The sequence below is a fragment of the Sciurus carolinensis genome, chromosome 6 (assembly GCF_902686445.1).
Source record: "Sciurus carolinensis chromosome 6, mSciCar1.2, whole genome shotgun sequence".
Lineage (NCBI taxonomy): Eukaryota > Metazoa > Chordata > Mammalia > Rodentia > Sciuridae > Sciurus > Sciurus carolinensis.
In genome coordinates, this window is record NC_062218.1 from 88,892,079 (window position 1) to 88,915,711 (window position 23,633).

A 23,633-nucleotide genomic window follows, 5' to 3' on the forward strand; every position below is an offset into this window, starting at 1 on the left:
AATAGGTGGGGTGTGGTGGTGTCCGCTTGTAATCCCAGTATCTTGAGAGGCTGAGACAAGAGGATCATAAGTGCAAAGCCAGCTTCAGCAACAGCGAGGTGCTAAGCAACTCAGTGAAACCCTGTCTCCAAATAAAATACAAAATAGGACCAGGGATGTGGCTCTGTAGTTGAGTTTCCCTGAGTTGAATTCCGGGTTCCCTCCCCCAAAATCACAAATAGTCACGTGAAATGTAAACAAGTGAGGCTTAACTAGTATTTATAATTCAGGGAGGAAAATGTAAGAGATTCTTTTCAATATTATATACATTTTAAGCATTTCTTTTTTTTTTTTTTTTTTTTTTTTTAAAATAGCATTTATTTTTTAAATGTTAATGTGTGCATTACAGGAAAAATAAAAACACAAGCAAAGAACAAAGTCATTCAGTCACAAGCAGCTTAGTTGGACGTGTCCCTCCAGGTCGTGCATATACATACACAATATCCCATTTGTGATTGAGATTGTAGTGTGTATCATGCTTTTCCACACATCATGAATACTCACCAATTCAAAATCCCAAAGCTACATGAGTATTTTTGATAACCAAGAATACACTATACCAACTCAATCTGTTATCCTTTCTTGGGGACAAAAATTTCATTGAAGACAGAAATGGCAACAGGCCTCTAGGATAGACATATTGGCAGAGTTACAACTAAAATAATGCATTCCCTTAATGCTCAATTTAAAATGAGACAAAGCAACAGGATACACCAAGCTTGTTTCATTACCAGATTTCTACTAAAGTATTAGCAAGAATGCATATTCCCAGTGAATTAAAGTATTCCTATAGTATAGCCAGAAGATGCACACACCAGTGGCTCACATGGAAATGTCAATCCTTGAGCACTTGCTCCTGTCTCTCCCTGTGTGCGCCCCTGTGCCCCTTTGCTGCCAGCCTAACGAGCAAGTCCTGATACACAAAGCCCAGAGACAAAGCAATTCCATGTCCCAGATGCATCTTTTCTATCAATTATAACTAAAAGTTATTTACAAATTGGCTAATTCACTAGCTCTACTTTTTATGATTCACTGTTACCCTCAGGACATCTAGAATGATTTTTCTAGAGTGATATTTTAGTCATGATTTCCTGCTATTGCTTTCCATACTTCACTTTATTTATGTTTTATATCCCAATTGTGAAAAGTATAAAAAGTCATCTAACTATGGTTCACTGTGATGAATCATTGAATGTGATAACCATATTACTACATGTGTATACTATATTTTCCAAAGAAAGATGTATCTGGATCATGGTGACAATGAAACACCTTTTTGAATCTCTGCATAATTATAGTGAATTCTCATGCAAAACTGATTGTTCAAAATTAAAATATTTTTACTCATTAAACAATGTACTTGATATAATGCATTAATTGTAAAATCACACAGATACAACCAGACAGACTGACCCATGCCTTTAATCTCAGCACTTTGAGAGGCAGAGACAAGGGGATTACAAGTTCAAGACCAGGCTGGGCAAATTACAGCAAAATTCTATGAAAAATAAAAAAAATTAAAAAGGGCTGGCAATGTAACTCAGTGGTAGAATGTCTCAATCCTCATTACCACATAAAGAAAGGAAAAATATTTAGATCATTTCCAGTTTGACAAGCATATCTATGTTATTGACAACAGTCTGAGACTCTTTAATCATTCTGTACATAAATGTTTCAGAATTTTTGTATAAGAACACATTAAATACTAAAGGATTTCAGAATATCAGTGAAGAACATAAATGTAGAAAATAATATACCAAAAATAAATTTTTGATTTGACAATATAAGTATAATCTGAAGGCAGGGAAGTGTATTGACAAGCAACTTTCCATTGTTAGTCAACCTATGCACTTATACAAGATAATATCTGCCTTTTACATTCTTCAACCTTTCTTATTTTCTTACTCTGGTGTTCTTTCTACTTTCCAAGGTCCTAATAATGTTCTTTTTCAATATGTGTTCCCTACAGTATTCATGCATTTGCAAAATGAAGAATTAAGACAATTAGCCAATGTTTGTTTACAAACTTAAGAGAAATACAACTTTACAGTTGTAGAGCATGGACTCTCGTGGACCCCTCTCTGCTACTTTCTTCCTATGTGGACTTGGTTTAACCTTTATATCTGTGCCTCAGTTTTGACAAAATTTAAATGAAACAATAGTGCCAGTTACCTTATGGAAGTATTGCAAGGATTGAATAAGAATTGTACAATCCTTTAGCACATTGCCTGACACATACTAAGAACTATATAAGTGAGAGTTTTTATTACCTAAAATTTCAGAATGTTTTAAAGTGTCCTTAGAGTATCTGATACAAACTCTTCATCTTACAGTTCAAAAAGTCCATGGGACGCATGGCAGAATGAAAAATACACTTTCAGGTCAGAGCCTTTTGACTCAGGCATGGACCATTTTTTTGAATAAAGATTTAACCTGTTTAAATTTCAGTTTTATCATCTCTATAATATTATTTAGAATGTTGACAAATTAGATAATGGAGCCTAATTATATCAATATCATTGGAATATGCTCTCCCACATTTGCCCTACCACTCATTCTTAAAATATCAAAATTCTCAGAACACCCAACTTCTTTTTAAAATTCTTATTGATACTTATTTCAGAGAAACATAATGAATTCTAATATAATTTATTCTATTAACCATATGACATCCAAATGATCACATTTCCACCTCTGCATTACTTACTCTGCATACATTTACCCATGATCATTTTCAGATTGACAGACACCAAAAAAAAACTCATTACCTTGCTGCAATACCACTGTCTCCCAGGCCCTTCCGGTCTTTTTTTTTTTTAATTACTGCATTAAAGTAATTATTGATTCTTCCTTTTCATTTTAGCCTACACATGGTAATAATGCTGTTGGATTCTGCTTCAAAATGGAGTTATATACTACGCCTTTATTCTGGCTGATTATTGGTACAGACCAGGACTTCTGCAATAGATTTCCCCTGGGACTGTCTGTCTCAGATATTTCACCTATGAAATGGGTATTAATGGAGAATTTGACCCTGTCTCAAAATAAAATATAAAAATATCTGGGGATGTGGCTTAGTGACTTAGTGATTAAACACCACTGGTTTCCAACAAGAACAAGAACAACAACTACAACTTGCCTAACAATATAACATATTTAGCACTTTAATTGGCATGACCCTTGCTCAAAATATAACCATTTTTAGTTATAAAAATTATTAGTATTACTTGTATTTAATGAGAGGACCTATATCAAACTCTGTCAATATAGTAATATCATTCATATTGGTGTGTTAGAAATAAAAATTTAAATTAATATAATAAGAACACATCATGGAGACAGATTTTAAGTACATGAAGAAGGCCCCAACAGGAACATTTGAAAATGCAGTAGAATTTTGAAATGAATTTTGAAGGAAAAATATAAGTTCACAGGATAAAGATATATTTCAGGCAATAATACAATATGTGAGAAGGCTATACATTTACAAAAATATGGAGAGGAAAACTTTGTTAAAACATTATCAGGGCAGGTGATGCAGCTCAGTAGTGGAAGACCTGGCCCTGGGTTTAACTGTGTGCACTCAAAAAAAAAAAAAAAAAATAGTCAAATATTACAATGCAAAGGTAAACTTGATAGACATTAAATAAGATTCATTTCATCCAGAAAGTCTCTTTTTGCTAGACTGTTTGATGACCCCAATCAATCCCTTATATTTATCCTAGTTTCAGACCATTTACACCATACTGTAATTACTGATGAACTCAAGAACAGGAACTGTGTGATTTTTGGTGTTATATTCTCAAAACCTAGCACATAACAGGTAATCAACAAATACGTAAGTTGATAGTAAAAACTAATGTAACTAAGTTAATCATGTGACTAAAATAATAATATAATTCATATTAGTTAAATATATAAAACATGTAATTTTATTGTATATTTTATTCATTATATTTACAGTTAATTATATATTAATTTTTAAAAGCATTTAAATTGATAAAAGTTATGTATTAGTTTAACAATTATATATTTAGTTATTTTGTATAATTTAAAATGTATTTATTATGCATGTAAATATCAATTATGACATAATTAGTTTAGATATTTTATGTATCAATTACAAAATTAGTTCATAATTAATGAAGCATAATTACTATATTAATTATATAATTTGCTTAGATAAATTAGCCTTTGCAAATTATGGCCTGTGGGCCAAATTGGGCCAAGTCATCAGTTTTTATAGATCATAGGCTAAACATAATTTTTATAGATAAAAATTTGTAGATGAACTTTTTCATTCTACTTGATAATAGGAAATATGAACTTTAGAATTCAATTAAGCTATAGGTTATATTTCTTTCTGTCCACTCAAACCACATTCTTTCATTACTATATATTTATTTTACTATATATTTTAAATATTTATTATCAAAAGTACTTCATTATTTTACTCTCATGATATCAAAAGTATGATCACTTCACAGATGTATATCTATAATATACTCAATTTTGTCTCATTACTTACAAAGGCTAAAATATTTACTGTTGAACCCTTAGTAGAAAAATTTCATTGGAATCTAATCTAAGAAGTAATTGAAAATATTTAGTTAAGCAATTATAAAGTTATGGGAAAGATTCACATGACTAACAAGGAAAGGTGAAACATTCAGGGATCAGGAAGCCAAGGCAGCCATTCCTGTCATCTGGACACACAGAGCCAGGAGAAGGAGACATTACTGACACTCAGTTGAAGTCCCAAGAGTAAGGCTACCTGACTGAACCTGTGAACTAAATGAACTCAGTTACTTCCAATCTCTTTCACAGTGGTAGAATAAATAACCTGACATGTCTGCAGAAAAATTCTGATATCCCTATCCTGTCTTCCTCAAACTGTGTTCCAATTGGCCTAATTTATCAGAAAGTCAGGGAGTAAGGGACCCCAAAGTAATTGAATACATGAAGTTCAGCTTCCAGGGTCACAGAATATGAAGGGCAAAATGTGTCAAATTCTGGCAAATAGACGTGGCCACCATAAAAGGCAAAACACCAGTAGACATTTAGAAATAAGAACAGTATATTTAGAAAGACACCTTAGCAAAGTACATAAGTTTTAGAATATATAGGCACTTGGGTGACTAATTTATTGATCTTTATGAGGTCTTTAGAAAAGATAATTTCCACTTAGAAAAGGATGTGGGCTGAAAACAAATCCAAAGGTATCATAAGCATTTATAAATAAGGGACAACTTGCAAAGAAATAATAAACACAACACTGTATTACAAGCTAAGAAGAATACCTCCTAAAATAACTATATGATTTTAATAAATATGCATGAGTTAATTGATTACTATCCAACCACAATAATTAAAAAAGGAGAATAATGTATGCATGAATTTAATGAATTAAAATATATGAATTCAAACTTCTGCTGAAAACATATGTATAGGAATAGAGAATTTCACTTAAAGATAATTTATATAGTATATGATTCTTTACCACCATAAGTTTGCCATTCTGTAGAAGTTGCCAACAATTTTTACTTGATTTACTTCCAGTCTCCAAATTGATTCTCAGTGTCCATGTGTGTGCTTAATTTATTTGTTACATAAAAGCCCAAATAGACTTTTAATTTATAACATTTCACTCGTCTGCTCAAAAAAATTGAGACCTTCTTATCACTCTCAGAATAAATATCCAAACTTCTTTTTAAGACTCTTCCTCAAAGAAGAATTCTTTCCTAAATTTCTAGATAAGGTGTCCACATTCTACACAAAGGGTTGCAAGTGAGTTAACCTACCTATTGCAAAGAAAATGGCCTGCATCCATAAAATGATTAGTTTGAATATCAGAAGAAAATAAGAGTAATTGATAATGAATTTCCTAAAATCTAGGTTATGTTCATCATAAATAGCATCATGTGTATTAATTATATCTTAAATTTTATCCTGCCTAATGCATAGTTACTTTAAAGACCTAGTTCTTCAAAGGCACAGACTGGGTAGAAGGAAATTAAATATGTTTCTGAATAAAGTATGTTAATCTTTCTCAGTCTTCGGCCTGTGAATTCAAACTTATAATGATATCTCACTTTTTTCTAAGAATGGGCAGACATTGTCTTCAAATTTCTAAAACAAAAGACCCATTGGTCATTTCTTTTTTGGGGGGAGGGTGTGGGCATCAGGGATTGAACCCACAGGTGCTTAACCACTGAGCCACTTCCCCGGCCCTTTTAAAATTTTTATTTAAAGACAGGTTCTCACTGAGTTGCTTAGGGCCTCACTGAATTACTGAGGTGTTGGGACTAATGACACATTAATTAACTCAGGCTGACTCCTTACTCCCTGGCGAGTAAGCAAGATCAAGGCCTCAAAGGCGGTTTCAATAGTTAATGATGGTAAATCGGACTACCATCAGGGATTGGTTAACAACAGTTCCGCGAACATGATCAGCTGGTGCTTGCCATATAGTCCTATGGGACTCTCACCTGCGTGAAACCCACCATGCCTTGCTGACCTTAAGCTGGTTGGTTCCTGCCTAGCCTCCACCCTACATAAAAGCTGTGTGACTTCCTCAATAAAAGAGTTCCTGCTGTGACTGGTCTCCCTGACGCGTCTGATTGTCCTCCACCCGGAGGGCTGGGTGCGGCGGTCAGTTGGCCCTACTTATCCTGGTCTGACCTTGTTGGGGAGTGTCCCCTTCCCTTGCCGCTAGTTGAGAAGAGCAAGGGGGCTTAAGACCCCAACCCTGAGGCTGACTTTGAACTCATAATCCTGCCTCAGGCTCCCAAGTGGCTGGGTTTACAGGCATGCACGTGAGCCACTGTAACCAGCCCTATTGGACATTTCTTTCAAAATTCAGGAATTCTCTTCCTGAAGTAATCTCTTCTTCCAGGTCTAAAACTGCCATTGACTAACAAATTCCAATTTCTTTAGTTTTGAATATACATGGAAGTTAATAAATCAATGTACTTCTCACTCACCTCTGAGTTATATAGAATCACTTTTTATTGTGTTAAAATCCTGGAAGGCCTCCTTTGCCTATTGATCCTGCAACTCTTTTGCAAGTTACCTTATCACATTTCAACTGTCCACTGTTCCTTTAATATCACCTTAGTATTCTACTCCAATATTTTTATTGGCGCATATTAGTGGTACATATTAATGGGATTTATTGTTACATATTCAGACATACACACAATATAAAAATATAATTTGACTGATATCACTGCCTAGCATTTCCCCACTCCCTCCTTACCTCTTACCCCTTGGTCCTTTTTGCTCTACTGATTTCCTTTTAATTTTTAGGATGTCCACCTTTGTTTCCCTTTTTTCTCTCTAGCTCCTGCTTATGAGAGAAAACACATAACCCTTAACCTTCTGAGATTGATTTATTTTGCTTAACACAATGGTCTCTAGTTCCATCCATTTTTCTGCAATGCCATGAATTTATTTTTTCTTTATGGCTGAATAAAATTCCATTGTGTATATACACCACATTTTCCTTATCCATTCATCCATTGATGGACACCTAGGCTAGTTCCATAGTTTGGCTATTGTGAATTGTGCTGCTATAAATATGGGTATGCATGTATTACTGTAGTAAAATGACTTTAAGTCTTCAGGATAAATATGGAGGAGTGCTAAACCTGGGCCCTATTATGGTTTCACGCAGAGTCTCTTGAAGAGCCACCATTCTGATTTCCCTAGTGGTTGTACTAATTATAGTCTTTCTCACAGTATAAAGGTATGCTTCTTCTTTACATCTTCTCCAGCATTTATTATTATTTGTATTCTTAATGACTGGCATTCTGACTAGTGTGAGATGGAATCTCAGTGAAGTTTTGGTTTGCATTTCCCTAATTGCTAATGATATTGAACGGTTTTTCATGTTATTTGTTGGCCATTTGTATTTCATCTTTGAGAAGTGTATGTTTAATTCATTTGCCCATTTATTAATTGGGTTATTTAATTTCTTTGTGTAAAGTTTTGGACCTCTTTATACATTCTAGATATTAATTCTAGATATTAATCCCCTGTCAGAAGTGTAGCTAGCAAAGATATCCTCCCATTCTTTGGGTTCTTTCTTCACATTTCTGATTGTTTCTTTCTTTGTGTAGAAGGTTTTTAATTGGATACTATCCCATTTATTAACTCTTATCATTATTTTCTGAGTTTCTCCTATTGAGAAAGTCATTGCCTGTACTTAAAAACTAGAGTATTGACCCTAAGTTTTCTTCTAGGAGTTGTATAGTTTTTGCTCATTTTCTAGGTTTTTGATCCATGTTAAGTTGATTTGGGGGCAGAGTGAGAGACCAAGGTCTAGTTTCATTCTTCTAAATATGGATAATCAGTTGTTCTAGCACCATCTATTCAAAAGGCTATCTTTTCTCAAATATATGTTTTTGGAACCTTTATCAAGGATCAGAAGAACTATTGATGTCTGGGTTTGTCTCTGTGTCCTTTATTCTGAACCATTGGTTTATTGGTCTTTGTGTCTGTTTTAATGCTAGTACTATACAGTTTTTATTACTATTGCTCTGTAGTATGACATCCTTTGCCATCCAAATAAATACTCATGCATGCATAATTCATTAGTAAACTTTTCTGAATTGCAAAGCATGAAGCATTACATGTTGGGGCTGGGTATCCAGTAAATGCAAATACCATTGGTGGTTAGGTTAAGGTCCCATAAATGAGCCAGGTACAAACACATAAAAATTTTTTTTTCTGAATATTCAGGAAAAATGAAATTTTTAAAGAAATATTAAGATGGATACATAAGTTGGATATTAAGAAAAACATCACTGTAGATATTTTTGTGATATTTATAATATGAGTAAAATTTGGCCATGCTTACTTGCTTAGAACTCTAAGGAAACTAAAAGGGAGAGAAAATCATGTGTTATTTTGCTTAACATGATGGTTTCTAGTTCCATCCATTTTCCTGCAATGCCATGAATTTATTTTTTCTTTACAGCTGAATAAAATTCCATTGTGTATATACGTCACATTTTCCTTATCCGTTCATCCATTCATCCTAGGCAATGAATTGTCATTGTCTTTGTAGTTAGTTCTCTTAGAATTTTTTTTTTTTTTTTTTTTTTTTACCATTTTCAACCTGTAACCTATACTTTAAAATCTCCCCCAAAGTTTCAGAATCAATCTGTCATCCTTAACAACTTGTATTGCTATTAATGTAATCATCACATACCCTTTGCTGTCTTCTACATGGGAATTTATTTTATTTTATTTTATTTTATTATTTTATTTTTTTGAAACTGAGGATTGAACTCAGGAGAACTCTGCCACATCCCCAGCCCTATAATGTATTTTATTTACAGACAGGGTCCTTCTGAATGGCTTAGCACCTTGCTTTTGCTGAGGCTGGCTTTGAACACGACAGCCTCCTGCCTCAGCCTCCTAAGCCACTGGGATTATAGCCACGTGCCACCACACCCAGCTAGATGGGAATTTCTTAAGAGACCCTGTGCCCTTAACCTCTCCACTATTCTTTTAGCTCATAGTAGAATCTATTAAATCAGAATAATTTGAGTTGAATCCTGAGACGACTTAGGCCTGAAGAGACTAAGTTACCTACCTAGGTAACAGTAAGTTAACACAAGTTAAGATGAAACATAGTCTTCTCATTTTGAATCCTGTGTTTTAATCAAGATTTCATTGTTATTAATTTTTTTATCATTGCCCTGATTTGCTGAGCTAAACCTGTGTTTGAAGTTAAAAAAAAGAATGAAAGGAAAAGAAAAAGAAAAAGAAGGTATGAAAATGGAGAAAACAGTCCCAGTCAAGAAGATGAGGTCCTGGGAACCACATTGGAGTAGGGACCCTGAAGTGAAATGATCATTTTTTTCCACTTCTGCCCATTATTACAGACAGTAGAGCTTTCTGCTTATTTTAGGAGGTCTTTGTGCAAAATACTTAGACTTTGTTTTCTCTCAACTTCATTTTATTCTCATTCTGTTCTTTGACAATAAATTTTAAAAAAAAGATTAATTTGTGATTGCATATATTATATGTAAATTAAGATTTGTCACACAGTCAGGTGCTTAAAAATTGAACAATGGAGTGGATGAGAGCATCTTTCAAATGGTACAGTGTTTTAGTCAGTTTTTTTGCAGCTGTGACTAAATGATCTGACCAGCACAATTATAGAGAAGGAAAGGTTTATTTGAGGACTCTCGATTTCAGAGGTCTTAGTTCATAGAAGCCTGGCTCCATTTCTCTGGGCTGAGGTGAGGCAGAACATCATGGAGGAAGATCGTGGAAGAGGGAAGCAGCTTGTATCCTCAGGAAGCAAAGAGACTCCCTCTCCAGTTACAAAATATATACTCCATAGCCACGCCCCAATTCCAATCTCCTCCAGTCACACCCTACCACTTCAACTAACCCCATCAAGGATTAATTCACTGATTGGGTTAAGACTCTTAAAACCCAATCATTTCTCCTCTAAAACTTCCTGCATTGTCTCAGATGTGAGATTTTGGGAGACACCTCACATCCAAACCATAACATACTGGAAGATAGAATTGCTCTGGGAGCTGTTAGTACTGACTACAGCTGGTGAGCACATCCTACTGCCCAGTCACCAGCTTTGCCTGTATGACACAAGTAATTTTTATTTACCTTTGCGTAGCAACAGTGGTAATGACGCCTAAAAGCCAAATGTCTAGTGACAATGGTCTAACTTGCACTGCACTATCCCTTCTGAGGATTGAATAAGCAGTCAGGTCCCTGAGTTCAATCATTTTCTTTTGGAAGTGCTTTAGGCAGTTTTTGTTTTCTGTGTTGCCTTGACATTTGCCAGCATATTCACCTTTGGAAAAACTTCAGTAATCTTTGTGTCTATGTTTACTGCATTGTGTATTGTTTGTAGTGCTGCTCAGAGTTATAATAGATAAGATGACAAGGAGATCACTGGATATTCCCTAGGGGCTGACACCAGGGAGGAAACTAAATCTGAATGTATTTTAAGATTAAGAGGAATTTCTGTGGATTTAAGAGTAATCTTCAAATGCATAAATAACAGTGATTAATCAAAGTCAGTTTCATAATTTCTCAAACTGTTTCTAATTTATTAAGCTCTTTGAATATTTTAGTATTTTTGAATCTTAGAACTGAATCAAAATTATTATGCACTTTTGTGATCTCTAAATATAATACTTAAATGACATTGAACATTATCAGAAAGTAGTCTCCCACTGCTTCCTAAATGCTGAGTCAAAGACAGGGAAGTTATGAAAAATAAATGAAGTATAGATGAGATGTTTACTCTCAAAGCAGGAGGCACTAATCTTGTAACAATGCTCTTTTCCTCTGGCATTGTTATTGCTGCCACATGGAGTGATTGATAGATAATTAATCATTTTATCTAATAGCTCCAGGTATCAGAGTACATGTAGTACAGTACAGCTTTTAAACTATCCTGAAGTCTTATCAAAGCAGGAATCAGATACAGCGCTGAAAATACTGCTTTTTTTCTTTTCGCCATAATATAAAACACTTTTGAGAACCTGTGTACTGTTTACACTAAATAAATTACATATCTTTATCATATATGGTAAATAGAAATTGATTATTCCTACTGACATAATATTCCTAAACACATTATATTATTCCCACTGACATATTAAATACATATAAGCTCAACAATATGTTTTACCAAGACAAAAAAGTTGCATGTTTTAGTACAAAGCTCTTATAAATGTAAACAATATTTAAATAACAATAACTAGATTACTTTTAATCTAATAATCAATAATAAATATTATAAGTTTAATAACAAATATAAGTTCAAAAAGTAAAAAGTTTTTAAAAAATATCTAATTTCAGTAGTAGTAGAATCATCATTTATTATTATTTATAATCAAGGGGAAATATGACTCAAAGTTAGTGGGAATATTAATGTGTTGATCACCAACCATGGGTAAGTGTACGAAGAACTGACCTGAAAATTCTTATATGATTAGAAAGTTATACCTATTAAATTATTAATAATAAAATTTTAGAATTTAATGCAATTTTTTAAAAGAAAAGGGACAATACAGATTTTTTTCAAACTCATACTATAGCTAGTTTACTGATATTTCCCTCTTAGAGTGCAGTGTGTCATTTTAAGTCATTTAAATACTGTTTTGTATTAAAGTCCTATGTAAATTCCCTAATGATTAAATTTTCATTCAAGTAAAATTTAAATCAGACATTTGAAAATATAAAATACTATTTATTTATTCCCTAATAGGCTTATTTCATTTATTTCCAACTACTATTTCTGTTTTAACAAATACCTACTTTTTCCAGTATTCTAGTTTATTCTTCATTAGGTTCTTTGCCGTATATGTAGGGCTTGAATGGTATGCCTGTTTAGTTTTCATGTTTCCTGGCTGTGTGGTCTTATTTGTCTGACACTATGATTTTTGAAATTGTAACTGTATCTTAATCACTTCTTCCTTTGGTGAAACTTTTCTACCTCTTTTTTTCTTCCTAGAAATCTTGTAAAAAAAAAAAATGTTCATTTAAACTCTTCAAAAAATATCAGAAAACATTTTTGTTGTTTAACATTTAAATTAAATTAATTTAAATAAATTTAAATTACATAAAGTTGTACATATCAATAGTGTATGATGTTTCAGTTTGTGTTGACACTGTACAATGTTTAATGCTTTCACTTATTTTTGTTGAAAATAAAATCCTTTCTTTTAGCTTTTTGAGACATACAGTATTCAACCTACAGTGTAATAGCACATCTAATTTTTATATTCTTTTTGATTTGTAGCTACTACAAGTGAGATTGCTTTCTAAAACTTTTCATTTAACTAGATTAATCAATTTGATTACTTACATATTGCACTATGGATTTATCCCAGTGTTTCACACATGCTAGACGTATTTTCTACCATGGAGCTACACCTCCAGCACCAGGATTACTTTCTTGATTTCTATTTAATATAATTCACTCTTGGTTTATGGAAATAGTTTGTATTTTTGTATGTTGGTTTTGTATTCTGCAATTTTGCTGAATTGATTAATTTGTTCTAACAGGTTTTTGATAAGATATTTAGTGTTTTTCTATATTTAAGATCATATCATCTACAAACAGTGATAATTTTGACTTTTTCTTTCCAGTTTGGTTGTCCTTTATTTCTTTCTCCTGCCTGGTGCTCAGGTTAGGACTTCCAGTACTACATTGAATAATGGTGATAAAAGTGGGCATCCTTTTCTTATTCTAGATATTAGAGGAATAGCTTTCAAAATAGATTCTTTTGGATCAAGATAGATGAACAGATTTTCAACAAAGTTATTAAGAATTTGCATTGGAGAAATGGCAGTCTATTCAATAAATGGTACTGGCAAAATTAGATTTCTATAGGAAGAAGAATGAAACTAGATTCCTCTCTCTCACCAGTTTAAAAAAAAATCAACCTGAGTACATTGAAGACTTAAATGTAAAACCCGAAATTATGAAATTACTAGAAGAAAACAGGGGAAATGCTACAGGACATTAGAAAGAGCAAGTATCTTTTTGACAAGACCTCAAAATGACAAGAAACAAAGGCAAAAACAGATGGATGGGAATAGACCAAAGTGAAAAACTTCTGCATAGCAAATAAAGTAATCATCTGGGTAAAGAAATAATCTACAGAGTAGAAGGAAATATTTACAAACTAGAAGTGAGATAAAGTTCCACTTCAAAAAATTAAATTTCCTTTTAATATTCTCTGTTATACTCAAGCTTTCAACTCTATATTTTGAGGCCTTTAAAAAATGGGATTGCAATGTAAGCTTTTCAATTTCCACAATTGAACAAAGGATTATATGATTACTCTACCATTTGACCCTTGCAAAATTTACTTTTTTAAAGTTTCCATTATTGCATTATAGTCATATATAATAGTGGGTTTCATTTTGACATAATCATACAAGCATAGGATATAAATTGCTCTATTTCAGTCTACTCTACTTCCTCTTTCTTTCACCCTATCCCATTCACCTGCCTCTAATCTACTGTTGTTTCTTCTATTTATTTATTGTTTTTATAATATGTTCATTATAGATCTACATAAAGGTGGAATTCACTGTGGTATCTTCATGTACATAGCATAACTTGGTCAAGTTTGTTCCACCATTTCTCTCTTTTACTGCTTCTACCCCCATCCTCTTCAATCCCCTTCCTATACTACACTGATCTCTCTTCTATTTTGATTGGATTCCCCCACGACTGCCACCTTTTTTCCCTTTAATTTGCTCTTGTTTCCACGTATGGGAGGAAACATCAGACTGTAGGTTTTCTTAGTCTGGTTTATTTCAATTTACCATGGTGTTCTCTACTTCCATCCATTTACCTGCAAATGCCATGATTCCCTTTGTTATGGCAGAGAAAAATTTCATTGTGTATATATATATACCACGTTTTATTAATCCACTCATCTATTGACAGACATCTGGACTTGTACCATAACTTGAATATTGTGAATTGCTATAAACATTGAAGTGCCTCAATCATTATAGTATACTCACTTAGTTTTGGGGATGATCATCCAAGGAATGGGATGTCTGAGTATATGGTGGTTCCATTCCAAGACTTTTGGGGAATCTCCATAATGCTTTCCTAAGTGGATATGCCAATTTGCAGTCCCACCAACAATGCATGAGTGTTTCTTTACCCCACATCCTTGTTATCATTTATTACCATTTATATTCTTGATAATTGTTATTCTAACTGGAGTAATATGAAACTTCAATGTAGTTTTGATTTGCTAGTCAAAAAAGGTGCCAAATACATGTTGGAGAAAAGATAACCTTTTTAACAAATGGTGCTGGGAAAACTGAACATCCATATGTAGAACAAAACTAGGTTCCTATCTATTACCCTACATAAAAGTCAACTCAAAGTGGATTGAAGGCCTAGGAATTAGACCAGAAACTCTGCAACTGCTAGAAGAAAGCATAGGATTAGCAGTCCAAATTATTGGTGCATGTTACCACTTCCTTAACCAGAAACCAAAATTAAAGAAATGAAATCAAGAATCCCTAAGTAGGATGGAATCAAATTTAAAAAAAAAAAAATTCTCCCCATCTAAGGAAACAAGAGCTCGGAGAGAGAACCTACAGAATAGGATAAAATATTTGACAGTTGCTCTTATGACAGGGAGTTAAAATCCAGAATGTATAAAGAACTCAAAAATTTTAACACCAAAAAATAAATAATTCAGTCAAAAAATCAGCAAGATAATCAAACAGACATTTCACAAAAGAAGAAGCAAAAATGACCAACAAATAAATGAAAAAATGTTCAGTGTTCTTAGCAACCAGGGAAATGTAAAGCAAAATTTGCTATTTGATGTTTCAATGAAAATAACAAATTTTATAATAAAGATAATGAAGTTTTGTCTTTCAATAAAGATAATAAATTTTCAATAATGTTTATCTTTCATTAAAGATAACAAATTTTCAAAAAGCGATTATAAATTTTATCTTTAAATTTTGTTAGAACAAATTTAATGCTTTCAGGTAAAGTATATATGTTCATATTTTTGTGTATCCACTAATGGCCAAGAGCATAAGTCATTTACATACACTATTTTCTTCAATTCTCAGAATTGGATATTATATTATTATCTTAATAAATGAGTATTCTCATATGTTATTGAAACTTATTTAATTTCACATTTTAGAGTGTGAAAAGAATCACTTCAGATCTGATGACACACAGACTTTGTAAATCCCACAAAGATATTTAATTTGGTAACCAAAAACTAGATGTTTGTAATTTTTACTTGCCCCTGGTGTTTCTGAAATACATGATCTAATCAGATCTTGATCATACACAATTATGTATGAAATGATTTGGGGAAAGATTTGTTCATCAGTTCTATGTAGAAATGAAATCGAATATAAAAGTACCATAGGTGTAATGAAATAATCTTATGGCATATTGCTTCTTAATATTCTCTGTACAAATCTGCTCATCAAAACTGCCATAAATTTTTAAGACAGATATTTAGCAGTATCTTTTTAATTTAATATGACTGTTGTTCTATTTTTTGTGTTTTAAAATCATTTAGAGACACATTACTACTTTCAATTTCTCTGTTCAATATTCAAATTTATTATATTCTCATTTTTCTTCATGTCACTATTTAATTTCTTCATAGCATCCTGGAACTTTGTTTTGTTTTGTTTTTCTGGATTGATTGTAAATGATATAAGATTTTCATGTGTTCATCTTAGATTATTAAAAAAATAATAATAGCATGTTTGTTAGGTGCACGTGTGTATGTACTTTTCTCTGTATATCTATGTATATGTGTGTGTGTGTGTGAATGAAGTCATTGAACAACAAAAAGTAGCTTCACTTAATTATTCATTGTTTGCATATTTCCTTCAAATAGATAATTGACATTCATTGAACATCCAATTTCTCCTAAAAGTCATACATTCTGTTTAAACTTTTCTGATTTCTCAATAAGAAAGAAATATTTAAGCAAGAGGATTGCAAACAATTCTTTTCCATTACTGGGTATTTCTCCTTGGAACAGAAAAAAGACAACATGGTACATTTACATATCTATACAGGATGACAGGTCTACTTTCACACACACTATCTTATTTGCTAGCAGGAGTTTTCCATGAAATACAATTATTAAGATGTACATAGTCTACAGTTGCTTATGGTAACCTGCAATATGTAGATTTATAGGCTTTTATGTATACAAAATGCAAACTTTGCTCTTACCATTTAAGCAATGCTGATGCATATTATTAGTTGGAGGATTAAAAAATAAATCTTGGCTAGAGTACATTTGGATGCAGCAAAGGACTGTAGAGCTGTATGGGTGATCCTTACTGTCTTCTTAGTACCTTATAATTACTTGTATCCTTGAGACATGAAAAAAGCACTGAATTTTTGTTTCAGGTTTGAAAAATTATTTTTTTATGATTTATCTCTCATCATACATGATATCTATACCAAAGAGGTATATTGTTATTTCCCAATTGATCTTTTTACTAAAAGAAATATATTTATAGTTGTCAATGGACCTTTATCTTATTTATTTATACACGGTGCTGAGAATTGAACCCAGTGTCTCATGCATGCCAGGCAAGTGCTTTACCACTGAGTCACACTCCAGGCCCCTCCCAATTGATCTTGATATGCAATATGACATTGTTTGCAACACAACAGCTTATTATTCTAGAGAAGACACATTTATAAGGAATAAATTTATATTTATTCATATTCACCTATATATATTTATATGTGTATTTGTCTACAAGTGTGCCTATGTCTATAGTCTTCATAGACATAAAAGTATATGTATATATAATATCTATACTTAAACATTTCTATTATCGATATGTTATGTGTTCTACTAGTAAAAAATGAAATAATAAACAGGTAGATTTAAGAGACAGGCCTTGCTTAATAATGTATATTCAGACACAAGTGATTGAAGAGAATATTTAAATGCTTTACATAATTTCTACTTCAAAATCAAGTCTGGCATGGAAATTTTTGAAGTATCACTAATACTGTCACCAACCTCTTTTTCTTGCTAATGGAATACTAGAATACAAATAAACCTATACAAGGACATAATTGGTCAAAGAGTGCTTCATTTTGAAATGGGATTGAGGTGAATATTTGTAAGAGTTTGATTAGAGATTAAGAAATATTGTTACCTTCCATTGGATATTGTATATAAAAGTCCCAAGGTTATCTTAAATAATAAATGGTGTTTTGTGTGCTTTATATGACTGTCAACCTTCTAAAGTGCCTGAAACCAGCATTAACAAAAAAAGTGACGATGGGTCCCCATTTTCTCTCAACTATTCTTCACCATTTGAAAAAGAAATTTGAATTTGGTAAGCCAGAAATAATTATTTTTATTTTTTTTAAATTGGCACAGACTCAGTAATTTTAATGAAATTCTTCCTTTATATTTGCCTCTCTTTTTGCTGAAGAAAGTTGATAAAATTAATGTCACGACTTTTTTATGAGGTACAGTGGGATTCTTTGTCTTAAGCTTTTAATGCAATAAAAATAGTTTATAAATTTGAACATATTTAAGAGTAGCTTCTCTTGAGAGTGCAATGTCGTCAACTCTCCTAACTAGCAAACCAAAAGTAAAATACCTATAAATATCAAGGTATATATCAATGTATTTTGATGAGGCCTTAATAACTTATGATATTTTTTTGAATTGACCACAAAATAATACTGTTTTAAAACTTTTGATTTTCCAAAAGTATATATAAATATTTAGAACTATTGTTCCCTAGAGCAGTTCTAAAGTGTCAATTGAGGATTGTTGCTAGTGACCATGAATTTTTTGTTCATGGTCCATGAAGTCTTAAGTGCAGAAATTGAATGTAGTTAGAAACTTTTCTTGCAATAAGACATTGGTGCAAAAACCTAGATTGGGGTCAGTGGACTTGTCCCATTGAACAAGGTATAAACCAATTAGTGTGCTGTCACAGTTGCAGGCGGTGGAACCTATGTACTAGGACTATTCTATAATGTGTTAGGCTTTTACTTTGCTAAGTGTAGAAATATATGTTGAAAGTATTTATTTTGTTAAAAATATTTATTTTGTTAAAAGATATAAAATTAGAGTGTTGAAAGAACAAAAAAGGATATATAAAATGTAACACCATTAGATTCTTTTTGAATGAACATTATTGAAGTAAAAGTTCTGCATGTCTTTAAATTGCTTTAAAAATCTTTTCATTTCCACCAACATACATCTTTAGGCTAGATTCCCTTTTAGAAGTGTTACCACAGTAAACTAGATACAACTTGGAAATATATTTCCCCTGAGAGTAGCATATTTTTCAATAAAATAAGTTAGCAAGGAAGTAAAAAATTTGAAGCATTTATGGATGCAGTATTCATTAAAAACATTTAATAGGAATTCCCTTCCTTTTTGTATTAACTACTTTTCATGTACAATCAACAGCATGTACAACTATTAGAACTGAATTTTTAGACTACGTTTATTCTGATTTTCATTATTTCAATGTAATGTTATTTTGAATCTAAAGTTAAAATTTAGGATTGCACTGTGAATGATTTTAGGCCTTTATTTCTGTTTTATAGTAATAAATTTTTATTGTATATAACAAAAAATCACTTTCTAATGGATGGAGAATGAAAAAATAAAACATAAACTGATCATTCAATACAGATTGAGAATCTGTGCTCCATAGCATAGTTTGAAACCACATGAATCAAGGTATCAAAAGGTGCCTTGTGGTCAGATTGACTACATTTCACAGAAAAGCACTGGAATTTTAAAAAACTAAATTTATTTTAATTGATACATAAAAACATAAGCTTTGTACAGATTATTGTGGTACCACGAGATGCTTTGATCTATGTACAACATTGGGTAATATCCAAATCAAGGTTGACCTATAGTTCTTTCTAGTACAAACATTCGAAATAATTTCTTTTAGCTTTCTTTGTATTTTAAAATATAGTATATTATTCTTGTCTGTAGTTGTCTACTGTGCAAGGGAACACCAGAATTTCTTGTTGCTGTGTAACTATAACTTAATACATATTAACCAAGCTCCCATTCTTCTATCCTCTTTACTGGTAACTACAACTAGACTCTCAACTTCTTTGAGATCAACCTTTTTAGATTTCAGACATGAGTTAGATTATGTTGTATTTCTTTTTCTGTACCTGATTTATTTTAGTTAACATAATGACTTTCAGTTCAATCTATGTTATGACTGAATACTATTTCATTGTGTACATATGTGCCACATTTTATTTTTCCATTCATCTATTGATGATTGATGATTGATTTCATGTCTTAGCAATTGTAAATAGTGTTGCAATAAACATAAGCCTGCAAATGTTTTTTTGGCATACTGATTTCCTTTCCTTTATCTGAACACTCAGTAGTGGAATTGCTGGATCATATGTTAGTACTACCTTTTATCGTTGGAAGAACCTCTTTCTTTCATAATGATGCATCTCTTCCATACACCCAACAGCACTCTGCAGGGGTTCCCTTTTCTCTACATCTTCAGCAGCAGATAAAAGTCATTCTAACTGAAGTAAGGTGATATCAGGGTGTGGTTTTGATCTGCATTTCCTTGATTATTGGTAATATTGAGCATTTTTCATAAACTTGTTGACCATTTTTGCGTTTTGAAAATTAATTATTTTTAATGAATAAATATCCAGCATTGATATGAGTACATTGTTCATTATGAAAAACAGCTATACTGATTACTGACATTAAAATTGATGACATTATATTCTAATTGGAATAAATACTACTACTTCTAAATATAGAAAACTTCTATAAAGATTTGGATATTTATTTTAGACTACATCCCTATTGATTATGTAAAGGTCATATAAGATTAATAAAACTTCAATAAATTGCCCTTTATTATCAAAGAATGTAAAATAACTAAAGAAAATTACTATGAAGTCTAAATATGTCTAATACTGATGAACCCAACTTAACAAACTGCTGTATGGAGAGTGGGTAGAGTAAAATTTCTGACTCATCTTTATTAGTATAGTGATAATGAAGTTATCAGGGTCACTGAGGACTGTATGTGCAAATTATATCTATTTGCATCAATTGCTGATTGTTATTTCTCTAGAGACATACCATATGACTAATTTACTTGCTTAACACATAGAAACAGCTTTATAAATTGGTAGACAATCTGAAGATAAATAATCCATCATATTGTGATAGATAACTTAAACTTTAATTACTCAGATAAACCACTTTCATTAAAAAACATGTTATATATTATACAACCAAATCCCTTCATTAAAGTCTATTAACACAATTAATAAGCAATTCACCCAGAGCATAGCTCTCTTTATCACTGGTTTACTTTGAATTATTAAACAAACCTCAGAGTACAGGGCCCCACATGAATTTCAAATACCACCTATTTATTTTACTAATAAATACTGCACATAACATCCTCCTTCCGTGCATTTAAAATATCCAGTATTGGTGGTCTTTGAAGGACACAGAATCTCAAAGATTTAAATTGAAAGAGTAAAATATGATAAAGAATGAGAGAGAAAAAAGAAATTCAGATGTCAATTAAATGGTGACCTTAACTTTTTCCAGAAACCCTAAGTATACGGGAGAAAAAAATATCCAAATTTCATGTTCTTTTTTTGGTGCAGCATTGCTATTTATTAAGTATCTCAGAATCAGGGTCTACCAAATTACTTTTCATCTTTTGTTGTTGGTATATTTTGAAAACATGAGAAAAAGCATTAGATTGGTATAATTACATGTTCAACCTTTAGGTTAGATACAAACTCAAACCTTCTTTCTAATACATTGATGTTTCTTTTTTTAAAATGTTAGTATCCATGGAAAGATCAAACGGCTTCACAATAAGGTGTTCTGAATAGCCCACACTTTACTTGGAATTTATCCACTAGTGACTTATCTTACCAATCTGTAGGTAGATGTTTAAACAAAACCAAAAAACAAAGCAAAGAAGATTAAAGAACCACAGAGATAGAGAGTGCCTGACAAACATGCAAGGTAGAAGACTGACTGGCAGGTATGTGAAGTCAATTACCCGTAGCCAGGTAAATTGCCATGTGAGAAGGTTTGAGGTGAAAATGTCCATTGCTTTCTTATTACTAGAGATGTTGAATGTCAGAAATGAAAAGTTGTACCCCATTTGTGATAATGAGTCAAACAAAATTAAAATTAAAAAATGAAAATGTCCATTGCTCATTTACACAGAATTGGGATGTGGCCAGTTTTCTTTAGAAGCCTGGGGCAACTTCATAATCCATAGGGCTTTATATGGGGTAGAAAAAAGTTTGTCTCAATGACAGAGAACAATTAGCACTAGATTCAACACAGCTTTGATATTTCCCAATGGATCTTAATAGCCCAAGCCAAAAATATCACTGGTTTCAGGAAATTTAACTGCATCCTAGAATAAAACCTAGGAAGACCTGTAAGAATAAAAAAAATGAAAGAAAAGAGAAACAGATTTCATTATTACCTCATGTACATATATGACTGCATGAACGATGTGATCCTACAATATGTACCATCAGAAAAATGAGAAATTATATTCCATTTATGTATAATTTGTCAAAATGTATAAATGCATTCTACTGTTATGAAAAACTAATTAGAACAAATAAAATTTGCTTAAAAAAATTAAAAAGAATGAACTTAACAAAGCAAGACATTCAATAAAAGATTGCTAAGCAAGCAAATGAGTAGGAAAATATGGCCATAATTAGTAGTGCAATTCACAAAGTAAAACTTAAAAGAACAAAACCAAATGTTAAAAATATCAGCCCAAAACTACAAAAACAGGAATGAACAGTTTATTCCACACATCAAAAAATGTGTAGAGAAGCTTTGAAAAGTATTTGAAAAAGATTTAAGTTAAATATCTATAGACTAAAGCTAGAATATCTTCAATGAAAAATAAACTAAATGATATTTATGACAGATTAGCACTCTAACCAAAAATTATTATTATGAACCTTAATATACAATACTAGAAATTTTAAAACTGAAGTCAGAGAAAAAAGAAAATTTCTTATTAGAAAGAAGAGGTTTGTGTTTTTAAATCATTAATGGATATAGGAAAACATTAAGTGCCCTTGAGACCTAACATGAGTAACTGAAGGTCAAAATGGAGTGGAGGGAGAATGACATGAAAAAAATATTTGAAAAATAAATGATCATATTGTTTCCATTTTGATGAAAATTAAAATCCTATGTTCCAGGAAGCTCAGCAATCTCCAAGAATAAGCAACATAAAGCAAGCTACACCAAAGTGTAGTATATATAAACAGATCACTCAAAAATAGGACAGTATTATAAAAGCTTTCAGAGAATAAAGACATAGTATGTCCAGAAAACCAAAGGATAGGTTATCAACTGAACCCTTCTTAACAGTCATGAGAACAAGAAGAGCACAGTGAGACATTTTTAAGTATTGAGAAATTTAATCTTAAATTTTATGCCCAATGATATCTTCTAAAAATGAAAAATTTCCTGACATACAAAAACTGCAATCATCATTACTAACTGGAGCCACACTTCAAGAAGTATTTTTAAAATGACAACCAAAGAAAATGTGGATGAATGCCAAAGAATGAAGAATGCAAGATATAATAAATAACTTCAAAGTAGATACTAAAGCCTTCACCTGGGTCAACACACCTGGGAAGAAACTTTTCTAGTGGACTGATTCATACTTATGAACACAAACCTATCATAATATGTTCATGGAAGGACCTTTCTAATCCTACTATTCAAACTTTAACTGAATGTTGCCTATAAGGCAAAATTGCAAACAGGGGTAGAAAGAAAATTGATCAGATATTAGAATCAGAAAGCACCAAGGCATTTTATATTTATAGTGTAACATTGTCATATGAGAGGTAATCATTGGTCCATTTACTGATAGATTTCCTAGACAACTGAAGAAAGAAACTATTAGCATTTTAATGGTATGCTTGAATTTATTTAGGAAATCAGCATTATGGAGAAACCATTAGAATGTAGTGATTAAACATGTTTGATGTCAGCAGA